Consider the following 11,910-nt stretch of genomic DNA (forward strand, 5'->3'; position numbering starts at 1 on the left):
GTGTGTGTCCATACACACATCTGTTCCCTATAACTTTGAAAGCAGCTGTAAACGTCCATCGTCAAAGCAGAGCGGATAAAAATCAAGGCCTTTAAAAAAAAAAAAGGAAACGCCCAAACCATTGGATTTAAAAAAAAAATCAGATGGTGTTTGTGTTGTGTTAAAACACTTAATAAAAAAACTCTCAAGTTTTTATTTGATACATGTCAAAGCTCAAAAATGTCACAAAATGAGAATTGCAATTTCTTTTTAAAATAGATTTTATTTAAGAAATAGAGGGAAACAATTGATAGAGCATAGAACCTTATACAGAAAGCTATAAAATAAAACTAACAGATTATATATGCTGTAAATACATTGAATAATAACAATACGTTGTAGTACCTGTAAAATATGAGTAAAATATATGAACTATTTCCCATTCTTTCTCACCCCCACCTCAGTTCCATGCTGATAGATCCCAGCAGTGCTGATTATACTTCCATCTATTGTTAAAGATTCTGCATAAATGAAACTATAAGCATCTATATAGTATTTATCAACATTAGATTCCTATTAGTTTAAAACAAAGCAAAACTTAACAGTTACTCTAGGCAAATATATAAGTAATCAAATTTATAGACAGCTATGAAAAACAAAAAACAGTACAATTTTTTTCCCCCTGTGTCAACAAGTTAATTCATTTTTATGATTATTTATCTACAATTAACAAACTAATCTTCAGTAAAAGAATGGGCTATTATTTATTTATTTCTTATTTATTTATTACTTATTTCTAAGTAAAAACAAATCAAATTTATTATACGGTCAAAGTCCAGCATAGAAGGTTTCTAAGTATTTGCTATGAGATATGCTATGAGCTAATTCATTTACCTAACCTTTTGAAGAAAAGTCCACAGAAGGTCATGGACTATGGCCGTCGTCACACGGGCATCTCTTCTGTTAAATTTACAGCATATAGCGTCCTACCTGTTATCGGCACAGTAACGTTTCTTTGGGTCACCTAACGGCTCTTCGCACCACCAGCTGTCCACACCGAAGCACTCTGTTCTGTTCTCTCTAACCGCGCAGAAGCAGCTCCTCCCCCCCTTTTTTATTATTCTGGCGTTTAATTATAACAGAATAACAGCATATAAACATTCCGTTAGAGCAAAACATTACGACCCTTTTGTTTTTCGAACTTTGAAATTATATAAATTGCCCGCGGAAATCTCCCTGTCTGACGTGATCCCCATCGCTGAAGACTCTGCCATGGCGATTGAGTCATTTTTACTTCAGCAGAAAGTTTGCATTGTGTTATGTCGTTATGGCATTATAAGGACATAATAAAATTTTAAGTCGCAGGAAGAAATGGATTCTGGGATTGAAGGGAGGGCATAGGACGTTGCGAGGCGAAATACATCGATGTGAGGCATTCACACTGAGGCACAAAATAGCGCGACTATCAAGCACAAAGCAGAAGAGAGAAAATTGCTACACTGTTGGAATAAGGTGGGTATTTGATGGGAAATAGCGCCATTTTAGCGCTAAATAAAAGCCCGTGTGACGACGGCCTATGTTAGGAACCTGATTGTACGGGATCCTTAGAGGTTCCTCTGCAGATTTAGGATGATTAACCATTCTGGCCAACAGAAAAAGTTGCTCAGCGTAATTTAGAGAAGTGACGTTTTGTAACAAACCCTCTGTTCATGTGCTGAAATTCTCAGCCTCTTTAATGGGATATGTATTTTCTGGGACAATTTGTTTTTCAGCAATAGCTCCATGGCTCAACTGCCCCTTCGGTAGTTGGATGAGACACAGGCAAGGATACCCCTATCTTAAACTGTAACATTTAATCAGCGTTCATGAACAGAGAGGATTGTTAGGAAAGACAATTGTTGGGCAAGCAAACAGGAGCCTGGAGATAAAAGTAAAGCGAGAGGGACAGGTAGCAGTAGAAACAGACGTGAAGCGTTTTGAGCCGATTATTCCAAAAGTCTTGAGAGAGACATTTCTGACTACAGCTGCCATTGACTTTCGGAAGGAAAAATATTAGATACGAGAAATTCTTCTCCCTAGTCTATTTGTGTGTTTAACACACACACATTTACATTCATACCAAATGCAGTTTAAAAAGATGAGAGGTACATATGCTTGTTTTTCTGCAGGAGAAAAATACCCAGAATACATTTCCTAGTGGAATAAAGCAGTTTAAACGTCTCTTTAGTAACAGCTGTTCTTCTAATAATAGGACTATACTACTGTGTACAGTATGCATTATCTGTTGCTGCATGCATTATCCTATTCTTTTCAGCCTCGTGTAAGATGCTGTGTTAAATGCTTACTCTTTGTTTCAGCCATTTCCCAGATTTTACTTGATTTTAATTTCTGCAGTTCTAATCCTATTACACAGTTTATTGGATGTCCCATCCTACTGATTGCAGAAACGTACATGAAGGAGTTAATCCACCTTCAGTGTCAGTGAAAAAGGTGAACTATGAACAATGCAAATCGATCAATCGATCGATCAATCGATCATTGATCAATATCAGTACAGTGGAACTATTTCCCAAATATCCTCGCAGCTTGACCTGTTGAATTAGAGATGCTTCACTTTCTAGCAGTTTCCCAAGTCTCTGCTTTAATTACCTTGGGTAAATTAAACCATAGAATCACAAAGCTGGAAGGGGCCATACAGACCATCTAGTCCAACCAGTGCAGGATCAGCCTAAAGCATCTCTGACAAGCCTCTTCTTGAAAACTGCCAGTGAAGGGGAGCTCACCACCTCCCTAGGCAGCTGATTCCACTTTGGAACTACTCTGACCGTGAAAAAGTTCTTCCTAATATCCAGCCGGTACCTTTGTGCATGTAATTTAAGCCCATTGCTTACGGTCCTACCCTCTGCTGCCAACTGGAACAGCTCCTTGCCCTCCTCCAAATGACAGCCTTTCAAATATTTAAAGAGAGCAATCGTGTCCCCCCCCCCAATCTCCTCTTCTCCAAACCAAACATCTCCCAGTTGCGTGCATGAAGGTTGTGTCAAAGCATGAGAACAAATTGTTTGTAGAAAAGGGGGATCAAAGTCTTCCTGACTTGTGAATTAAATTGTGATTTTTGCAGAACACAAAGTCCAGGAAGCGGTTTGGAGACTGAACTGGGGGATTTTGACAACGCTTGCAGAATATGAGCAGTCAGTGTGATGCGGTGGCAAAAAAGGCCAATTCAATCCTGGGTTGTATCAAAGGGGCCATAGCGTCAAAATCGCAGGAGGTCATAGCCCCTCTCTATACTGCCTTGGTCAGGCCACACCTGGAGTATTGTGTGCAGTTCTGGAGGCCTCACTTCAAAAAGGATGTGGACAAAATCGAGAGGGTGCAGAGGAGAGCGACGAGTATGATCAGGGGTCTGGAGACTGAGCCCTACGAGGAAAGGCTGAGGGCCTTGGGAATGTTTAGTTTGGAGAAGAGGAGGTTGAGGGGGGACAGGATTGCTCTCTTTAAATATTTGAAAGGCTGTCATTTGGAGGAGGGCAAAGAGCTGTTCCAGTTGGCAGTAGAGGGTAGGACGCGAAGCAATGGGCTAAAACTACATGCACAAAGGTACCGACTGGATATTAGGAAAAACTTTTTCACTGTCAGAGTAGTTCAAAAATGGAATCAGCTGCCTAGGGAGGTGATGAGCTCCCCCTCACTGGCAGTTTTCAAGAAGAGGCTGGATGAATATTTGTCAGGGATGCTTTAGGCTGATCCTGCACTGGGCAGGGGGTTGGACTAGATGGTCTGTATGGCCCCTCCCAACTCTATGATTCTATGTTTCTATGACTTTGTATGGCTAGAGGTAAACAACACCAGCTGGTAAATTACATCTTATTAGAGGGACAGGGCATTTTTCTCTAGGCTGGTGGAGAAAATGGAGGAAAGGGAAACGAGGTTATCAGCTGCTTTGGGTCTCCACTGGGGTGACAAGATGCCGTGTTAGCCGGGAAGAGTAATTTAAAAAGACAGAGCCGGCGGAGATCACTCTTCAGAGGGTTTGTTAATTTGGGTCTCCCTCGTGGTGACAAGTGAGGCATAAATGAGTCAGTGCAAGGCAGTATTGTTTGTTCACACAGCCCCCATTAGGGGCTGCCATCTCTGGAGTATCTATGAACTCTGGAGAGAAATCGATGCAGTAACTAACACACACAAGGGGACAGAACCGACCATAAAGCCCAGGGTGGAAAAGACCTTTAATTGACTGAATTTAAATCAAATCAGCTGGTCCCTCAAATAATCTCTGACAGTTTTAGAAAGGTGAGAGATCAGAATCTGGCAGAATTCTTTACTGATTGGGGAAGACTGAAAACATATTTAGAAAAGAAGTGGGACGTGAAAGGGGAACTATGGCAATTCGAAAATTATTAGAATGGGTTTCTTTTTATTGGAAGAGATGGAATCTTTACCATATGGAGTGAAATATTAGCTAATAGTTAGCTTAAATTTAAGTGGATTTGGAGTTAATAGATATTGGTAAAATTAATAAAGTAGATATTTTATTTAATTGTTAGCTTAAATTTAAATATATCTGAAGTTAACAGTTAGTAATAGATAACAGATTTTAAGTTAATAATAATAGATCTGAAGCTACCAGATAGAGCTTAGCTTAACAAAGCAGAATGTAAACATGATATAATGAGTTATAGAAAAAGGGGATAGATTAGGAATAGATTAAGATATAGGGTTGGAAAGCTGTTGGAAGTCCTGGAAAAGGGGGGAGGGAAAGGGTGGGGGAAAATGATATTGAGATGTTATTTGAAAGTTGTATGTATTAATATTCTCACCTAATAAATTTAAAAAAAAAATCTCTGACAGTTTGGTTAAATAGTTGCAAATGGCAGCCTAGAAATTCCGCCAGTTAAGGAGGTATAAAAATAACTGATGAAATGCCAGTATGGTACTTTTTAGTCTACTGTATTATAACAATTGTTACTTTTGAGCTCCTGAATTTTATGACTACTGTTATGTCTTATGCTGTTCTAGGACCATTTTAATAAAGATTGATTGATTGATTGATTGATTGATTGATTGATTGATTGATTGATTGATTGATTGATCTGGGAGACCCAGGTTCAAACCCCCAATTTGCCATGAAGCATACTGAGTAACCTTGGGCCAGTCACACTTTCAGCCTCCCTCACAGGGTTGTTGGGAGAATAAAATGGAGGAGAGGAGTCTGGTGCGCGTCACCCCAAGTTTCTTGGAGGAAGGGCAGGATAAAAACGCGGCAAATAAAGAAATATAAATGAAAGCAATGAGAAGATATGGAGGAGGTTTGCAAAGTGAGTTCCACGCATCCATTGGCGATCCTACAGAGTTTTGAACCGTGTGCTATTAAAATCATGCTAGGAAATTGGAAGGCAATAAGAAAAGAGGAAGACCTAAAACGGGATGGCTGGACTCAATAAAAGAAGCCACGTCCTCCAGTTTGCAGGATCTGAGCAAGAAGATGTTCTGGAGGTCTTTCGTTCATAGGGTTACCCAGGGCTTTTTTTTCAGCTGGAACGCAGTGGAACGGAGTTCCGGCACCTCTTGTAAATGGTCACATGGCTGGTGGCCCCGCCCCCTGATCTCCAGACAGAGGGGAGTTGAGATTGCCCTCCGCGCCACCAGCCATGTGACCATTTTCACCAAGGACAATTTAAACTTTAAAAAACATCCCACTTGTTCCAGCTGGCCCAAAGTGATGTCATTGTGCGGTCCTGGGAGCGTGTGTGCACTTTGCGTGTGCACATGTGGTACCAGGGGCACCACCTCCCGCCAAGAGTTGCCCCCTGTGCTGGCAACCCACTGTGTTCCACCGCCTCTTTTCCCAGAAAAAAAGCCCTGGGGTTACCATATGTCAGAGGCGACTTGATGGCACATAACACACACACTATAAAATAGGAGAACTCCACATAGATGCTAGAGGGAGGGATTATAGCTCAGTGGTGGAATATTTGCTTGGCATGCAGAAGGTCCCAGATAGAAGGTGATATGAAGGGCAGCCTGATGTGTCTGGACAATAGTCCCTTGACTTGTTTGAATACGTGTCACTTATATGGTGGTATTTTTTTGTGATGTATTGCATTGTGAGCCACTGGGAGCAGTTCTCTGGAGATGTGGCTTTGGAATTTTCTAAATTAATAATAGGCTTTATGCAATACTGAGAATCGGATTGCATCCACTTTTTGTGACCAGACTCCATGCATTTGAGGTTTCACATGAACCAGTCATTGCTCAATATATGTGAGCCCAATGCATACCGTGGAAAAAACGGTGGGTACGCATCCAGCGTTGGTCTGTGTACTTTAAATATTTATACACAGCAGGGAGGAGTGGTAAGGGAAAGGGCCAGCATCTCGACCCCCATGTCTGAACAGAGTTCAAGAAAAACCCAAAGGGATTTGCTATCATTCACAAAAGCATGCGTGTTATTTTCATTCCAGCAGGGGGCAGCATTGACCTTAAAACCTGACGAAATGAAATGAAACCATATTTTTGCAAGACAAAAGCCTTGTTGAACCCAATAAAAGAGAAACACACAAGGCTGTCTGGTCCCCCCACCACAGTGGCTTAAGAGCTAGTTTCTGCATCAAGGTAGTCAAAAAAGTAAAATACTGCAACTCATATAACGGAAGCAGACTAAGACTCATTTCAGCCACTATCGCCCCTGCCTTGGGGCTTGTGAAATTTCACCGTTTCCCACCCCTTTTCAAGCTTAAGGCCAAACCAGGGGTGCGATGGAATACCATGGACAAAATTCTAAGCCTGTTTGAAATTTCAGGCGCATGGAGTCCTGAATTGGATCAGGGCCAAAACGCAAGGAGTTTGACCTTGGCCAGCTTCTGTAGGGAGATGGTGTCCCCTGTAACTCTTGCTGCTGCATGTGCACAGGCATCCACGCTGGAATCGGAGCATCCGTATGGAAGTTCTCCCCACACTTACCTTACTTCGGTCCTCTGTGGCTGCCGTTCCCTCACTGCAGTGCTTTTCTCATGCTTAAAAAAAACAACACATCAATAAGCATGTAATTTTATAACAATCTGTTGCAGCAATGCACTATTTTAGAGCTTTCAACAACAAAAACGTAAGTCCCCTTGAGTTGCAGAATTGTAAGGAGAAATATGCCCCCAACCTTTCCCCTTATAATTCCACAAGAAAAAGGGCTTGAGACTTTTTTTAAAAAAAAATGAAAGCTGAGGTAAGGAAACGGGCACTGATGTGAGAGGGGCCCGAAGAAATTTGCATCATTCCATCCAACAGCATTTAAAGTTCTCCAGACTGCAATTTTTCCAAAAAGAAGATAACAACAACAACAATCGATGTATATACCACCTTTCAGGACAACTTAATGCCTGCTCAGAGTGGTTTACAAAGTATGTCATTATTATCCCCACAACAAAACACCCTGTGAGGTGGGTGGGGCTGAGAGAGCTAGAAGCTGTGAGTAACCCAAGGTCACCCAGCTGGCTTCAAGTGGAGGAGTGAGGAATCAAACCCGGCTCTCCAGATTAGAATCCCGCACACTTAAGCACTAAACCAAACTGGCTCTTGAACCAGGTTCTCAGCCATGCAAGCGGGTGGTGGTAGACATGGAAATGGGACAAATGGAAGTGATAATCTCATGGATTCTCCAAGGTGGAGAAGAACCTCAGTGCAGAAGGAGCCACAGTGGCTGGTCCCTTTTCACTCGCACTTGAGTAATGCTAATCCTGGAAGCCAGCCCATTTCTGGAGAAGCTACTCAGATATTTAAAGAAGCAGACAAGGAAAGTTTTTTATTCAGATTAAAAATTCCCTACATTTCACAAGAAGGCTTCTTCAGGGGAATCAACAATACAGTATAATACACAGTTAAAAGCACAGAGCTTTCATAATAAAAAAATTATCAAAATTATATAATAGGCAAAATAGAAAATTATACTAAATATCAAATGGACAGTTATTAATAGTTTTAAAAAACTACTTTAAAGGGCAACTATTTAGAACAGCGACTGCTCATTCGATCCTTGGGATTGTTTAAAGAGAGAACAGATTCTGAGGACAGAAGAGATAAAAGAACCCGTATCAATCAAATTCTGGATCAACATGAAATTACTTCTTTAATGTTCTGGTGAAGCAAATATAACTAACCTTGTTGTCTTTCGCTATTCTTTCAATGATGATGTAAAAGCAGTAGTGAAGGAAGCTGTTTGATATATGTCCCAGTTCTGGATGATGCAACCCTCTCCACTTTGTATTGTCGAAGGCTTTCACGGCCGGAGAACTTTCTTCTTTGGCTTGGAGAAGTCACGCAGACATGGGCATGACCCTTGTTTTCCCTACCAGCCAAAAAATTAGTTCTGCAGTTGTACCTTGGCAGTGCCCGAGGACGCTCTGAAATTCTTGCGAAGAAGCAGCAGGAGAATGTCTGTGTTCGATAAATGTTCCTTCCAGGTAGGGACAGGCGTGATTATAGACACGCGCATATTCTCGTGAAATTAGCCACGTCTAGTTCAGCTCAAAGGCTTTCAGGGCAGCGTTGTTAGTGGCTGGACTTGCAGCCACCCTATTAGAAGGCTACGAATATAGTTATGCCTTAAGCCCCTTCTCCGTGTTTCAAGCGCTAAAGCTACTGCCCAAGAAGGCAGAAATATGGAAGCCAGATCTGGGCTGGGAGACGGAACATGCGAGCATGGGAAATGACAGGTGAGGCCAGCTTACCCCCCTCGCATGCCCCGAGATGTGATAAGGATCCTGAAACAATAGGGCCTTCCCTACACCAGTTTGGTGTAGTGGTTAAGAATGTCGGGCTCTCATCTGGACAGCCAGGTTTGATTCCCCTCTCCTCCACTTGAAGCCAGCTGGGTGACCTTGGGTCAGTCACAGCTTCTTGGAGCTCTCTTAGCCCCACCTACCTCACAGGACGTTTTGTTGTGGGGACAATAATGACAAACTTTGTAAACTGCTCTGAGTTGGCATTAAGTTGTCCTGAAGGGCAGTATATAAACTGAATGCTGTTATTGTTGGTTGTTGTGGGTTTTCCGGGCTGTATTGCCGTGTTCTTGGCATTGTAGTTCCTGACGTTTTGCCAGCAGCTGTGGCTGGCATCTTCAGAGGTGTAGCACCAAAAGACAGAGATCTCTCAGTGTCTCAGAGATCTCACTGAGAGATCTCTGTCTTTTGGTGCTACACCTCTGAAGATGCCAGCCACAGCTGCTGGCGAAACGTCAGGAACTTCAATGCCAAGACCACGGCAATACAGCCCGGAAAACCCACAACAACCATCGTTCTCCGGCCGTGAAAGCCTTCGACAATACATCGCTGTTATTGTTGTTGTTATTATTATTCCTGGAGTTCCTGAATAAATCACAACACACCCTTAACCACTTTCATATTCTTAGGCAATTCAGGGAGCTCTCTAGCCGGGACAAATCTCATATACACAGGTGGAGTTCCCGAAGTTATCCCCCCTCACTGCCTCTCCTGGCACACTAATTCCCCAACTCACAAGGAGACCTCCACATTGGGTAACAGTGTACAGTGTTATTTTCCCCCATCTTATCCTAACCATCCTGTGAAGTAAATTAGGCTGTGAGAAAAAGAACTGGTTTATAAATCACCCAGCAAACTTCATGCGGGTTTCAGTCTTAAGGTCCCTGGTACTAGTCTGACACTTTTAACCAGTGGAAAAGAGCAAGAGTCCAGTAGCACCTGTAAGACTAACAAAATTAGTGGTAGGGTATGAGCTTTCGTGAGTTTAGAAGAAGTGAGCTGAGGCTCACGAAAGCTCCTACCCTACCACAAATTTTGTTAAGTCTTACAGGTGCTACTGGACTCTTGCTCTTTCCCACTGCTAGACAGACAGACTAACATGGCTACCCAACTTTTAACCACAGCATCATTCTGCCTAGCATCACCTTCTATACTCCCCATACTTGGTAACTATCTAAAGAACTATGGGGTGGGTCTGTGGCTCAGTGGGAGAGCCTCTGCTTTGCATGCAGAAGGTCCCAGGTTCAATCCCTAGCATCTCTAGTTAAGGACCAAGCAGTAGGCGACGTGAAAGACCTCCACTTGAAACCCTGGAGAGCCGCTGTCAGTCTGAGTAGACAATACTGACCTTAATGGACCAAGGGTCTGATTCGGTATAGGACAACTTCAGGTGCATTCAAGGGTCTGATTCGGTATACGAAAACTTCGAGTGCATTCAAGGGTCTGATTCGGTATTAAGACAACTTCAGTTGCATTCAAGGGTCTGATTCGGTATAAGACAACTTCAGTTGCATTCAAGGGTCTGATTCAGTATAAGACAACCTCAGGTGCATTCAAGGGTCTGATTCGGTATAAGACAACTTCAGTTGCATTCAAGGGTCTGATTCAGTATAAGACAACCTCAGGTGCATTCAAGGGTCTGATTCGGTATAAGACAACTTCAGATGTATTCAACTATTCTACTACAGAGCTGGACCAGGGGAGGGGTTATATCCTAATGCTCCACACACCTGTGGACAGTGCAACCCACTTTTTGTTAATGTGAAGAGCCAGTGTAATATAGTGGTGTCAGACTAGGCGACCCAGGTTCGAATCCCCACACTGCCGAGGAAGCTTGCTGGGTAACCTTGGGCTAGTGGAACTCAGCCTAACAGGGTTGTTGTGAAGATAAAAGTAGAGGAATGGTATTTTTCCTTAGGATCCCCCTTTCGTGAAAAAAGTATGGAATAAAGTAAGCAAAAAAATATTATGTAGGAACCAGTTATGCTCATGGAACGTGCCGTTTTTAACTGTGTTGAATGGTAGGATACAGATTCTGTACACCAGCTAAAACCAAAACTTGGCCTCTTACCTAAGCTACAAATTTACCAGGTATGTGCCACTCATCTTACCCTATGGGAATAATGGCAGCCACTTTCCGGGGACGATTACAGAAACAATGTATGCAAATTTCCTGGCAAAATTTCTGGAAAGGCAGGATAGAAACTTTCTAAACAAACTCCTTGAGTAAGTGCTACATGAATGACAAGGTTGTTGGTTGTTGTGGGTTTTCCGGGCTGTATTGCCGTGGTCTTGGCATTGTAGTTCCTGACGTTTCGCCAGCAGCTGTGGCTGGCATCTTCAGAGGTGTAGCGCTGAAAGACAGAGATCTCTCAGTGTCACAGTTGTTATCTTCCATTTAATACCCTTAAATTGGAGATGGCAGCATCCCAAATACGGGCGCTCTCCCAAGCTTGCTCCGACTACAGATGTTGCAAGCCATGTTTTGTACAGCTTGCAGTCCTAGAAACTGGTTGCGTCACACTCCACAAAGCTGCCCCCAGAAAAAGGGCAGTAATAAGGAACTGCCGAGAGCAAGCATTAGAAAAGATTTTTGAAGACTGCTTTGATGTAGGGCCATGGTTTTTAAATTGTGTTCCAAGCAGCGTAGTAGATTTCCTTTAAACGTATCAGGGGTACTCTAACATCACTTCTGTGGTTAGCTGAGCAGGAACCCGAGAGAAGGCCTCTTCGGTTGTGGCGCCAAGACAGAGTAACTACTTCCCTGGGAAGATTTGTCTGTCCTCTTCTATCACCAATAGATGACTTTTTGTTCGTTTCCTCTGGCGATCACTTAATAATCCCTCCTCCGTGCCCTTTGTTTTTTATTGATGCCTTTGTGTTACACGTGTCTTAATTCTTGTTTTCAGCTCGTTTTATGCTAAGTTTTTCTACTGTTTTAAAGTTGCTTTTCTACTGCTGTTTTTTCAGGTGTTAACTTGGTGGTTGTGTCGATGCTGAAAAGTAGGATATAAATCTTCTAAACACAAAAATTTTCAACACGTGAGAGCTCTTTGTTCATGTCCTGTAAGGGTGCCTTGTTCAGAACCAACAGGTTGAAATTAAAAGTTTTCAGCTAAACATTAGGAAGAACTTCGTGACAGAGCAGCCCCTCAGTGGA

The sequence above is a fragment of the Eublepharis macularius genome, chromosome 3, assembly GCF_028583425.1.
Source record: "Eublepharis macularius isolate TG4126 chromosome 3, MPM_Emac_v1.0, whole genome shotgun sequence".
Taxonomy (NCBI): Eukaryota; Metazoa; Chordata; class Lepidosauria; order Squamata; family Eublepharidae; genus Eublepharis; species Eublepharis macularius.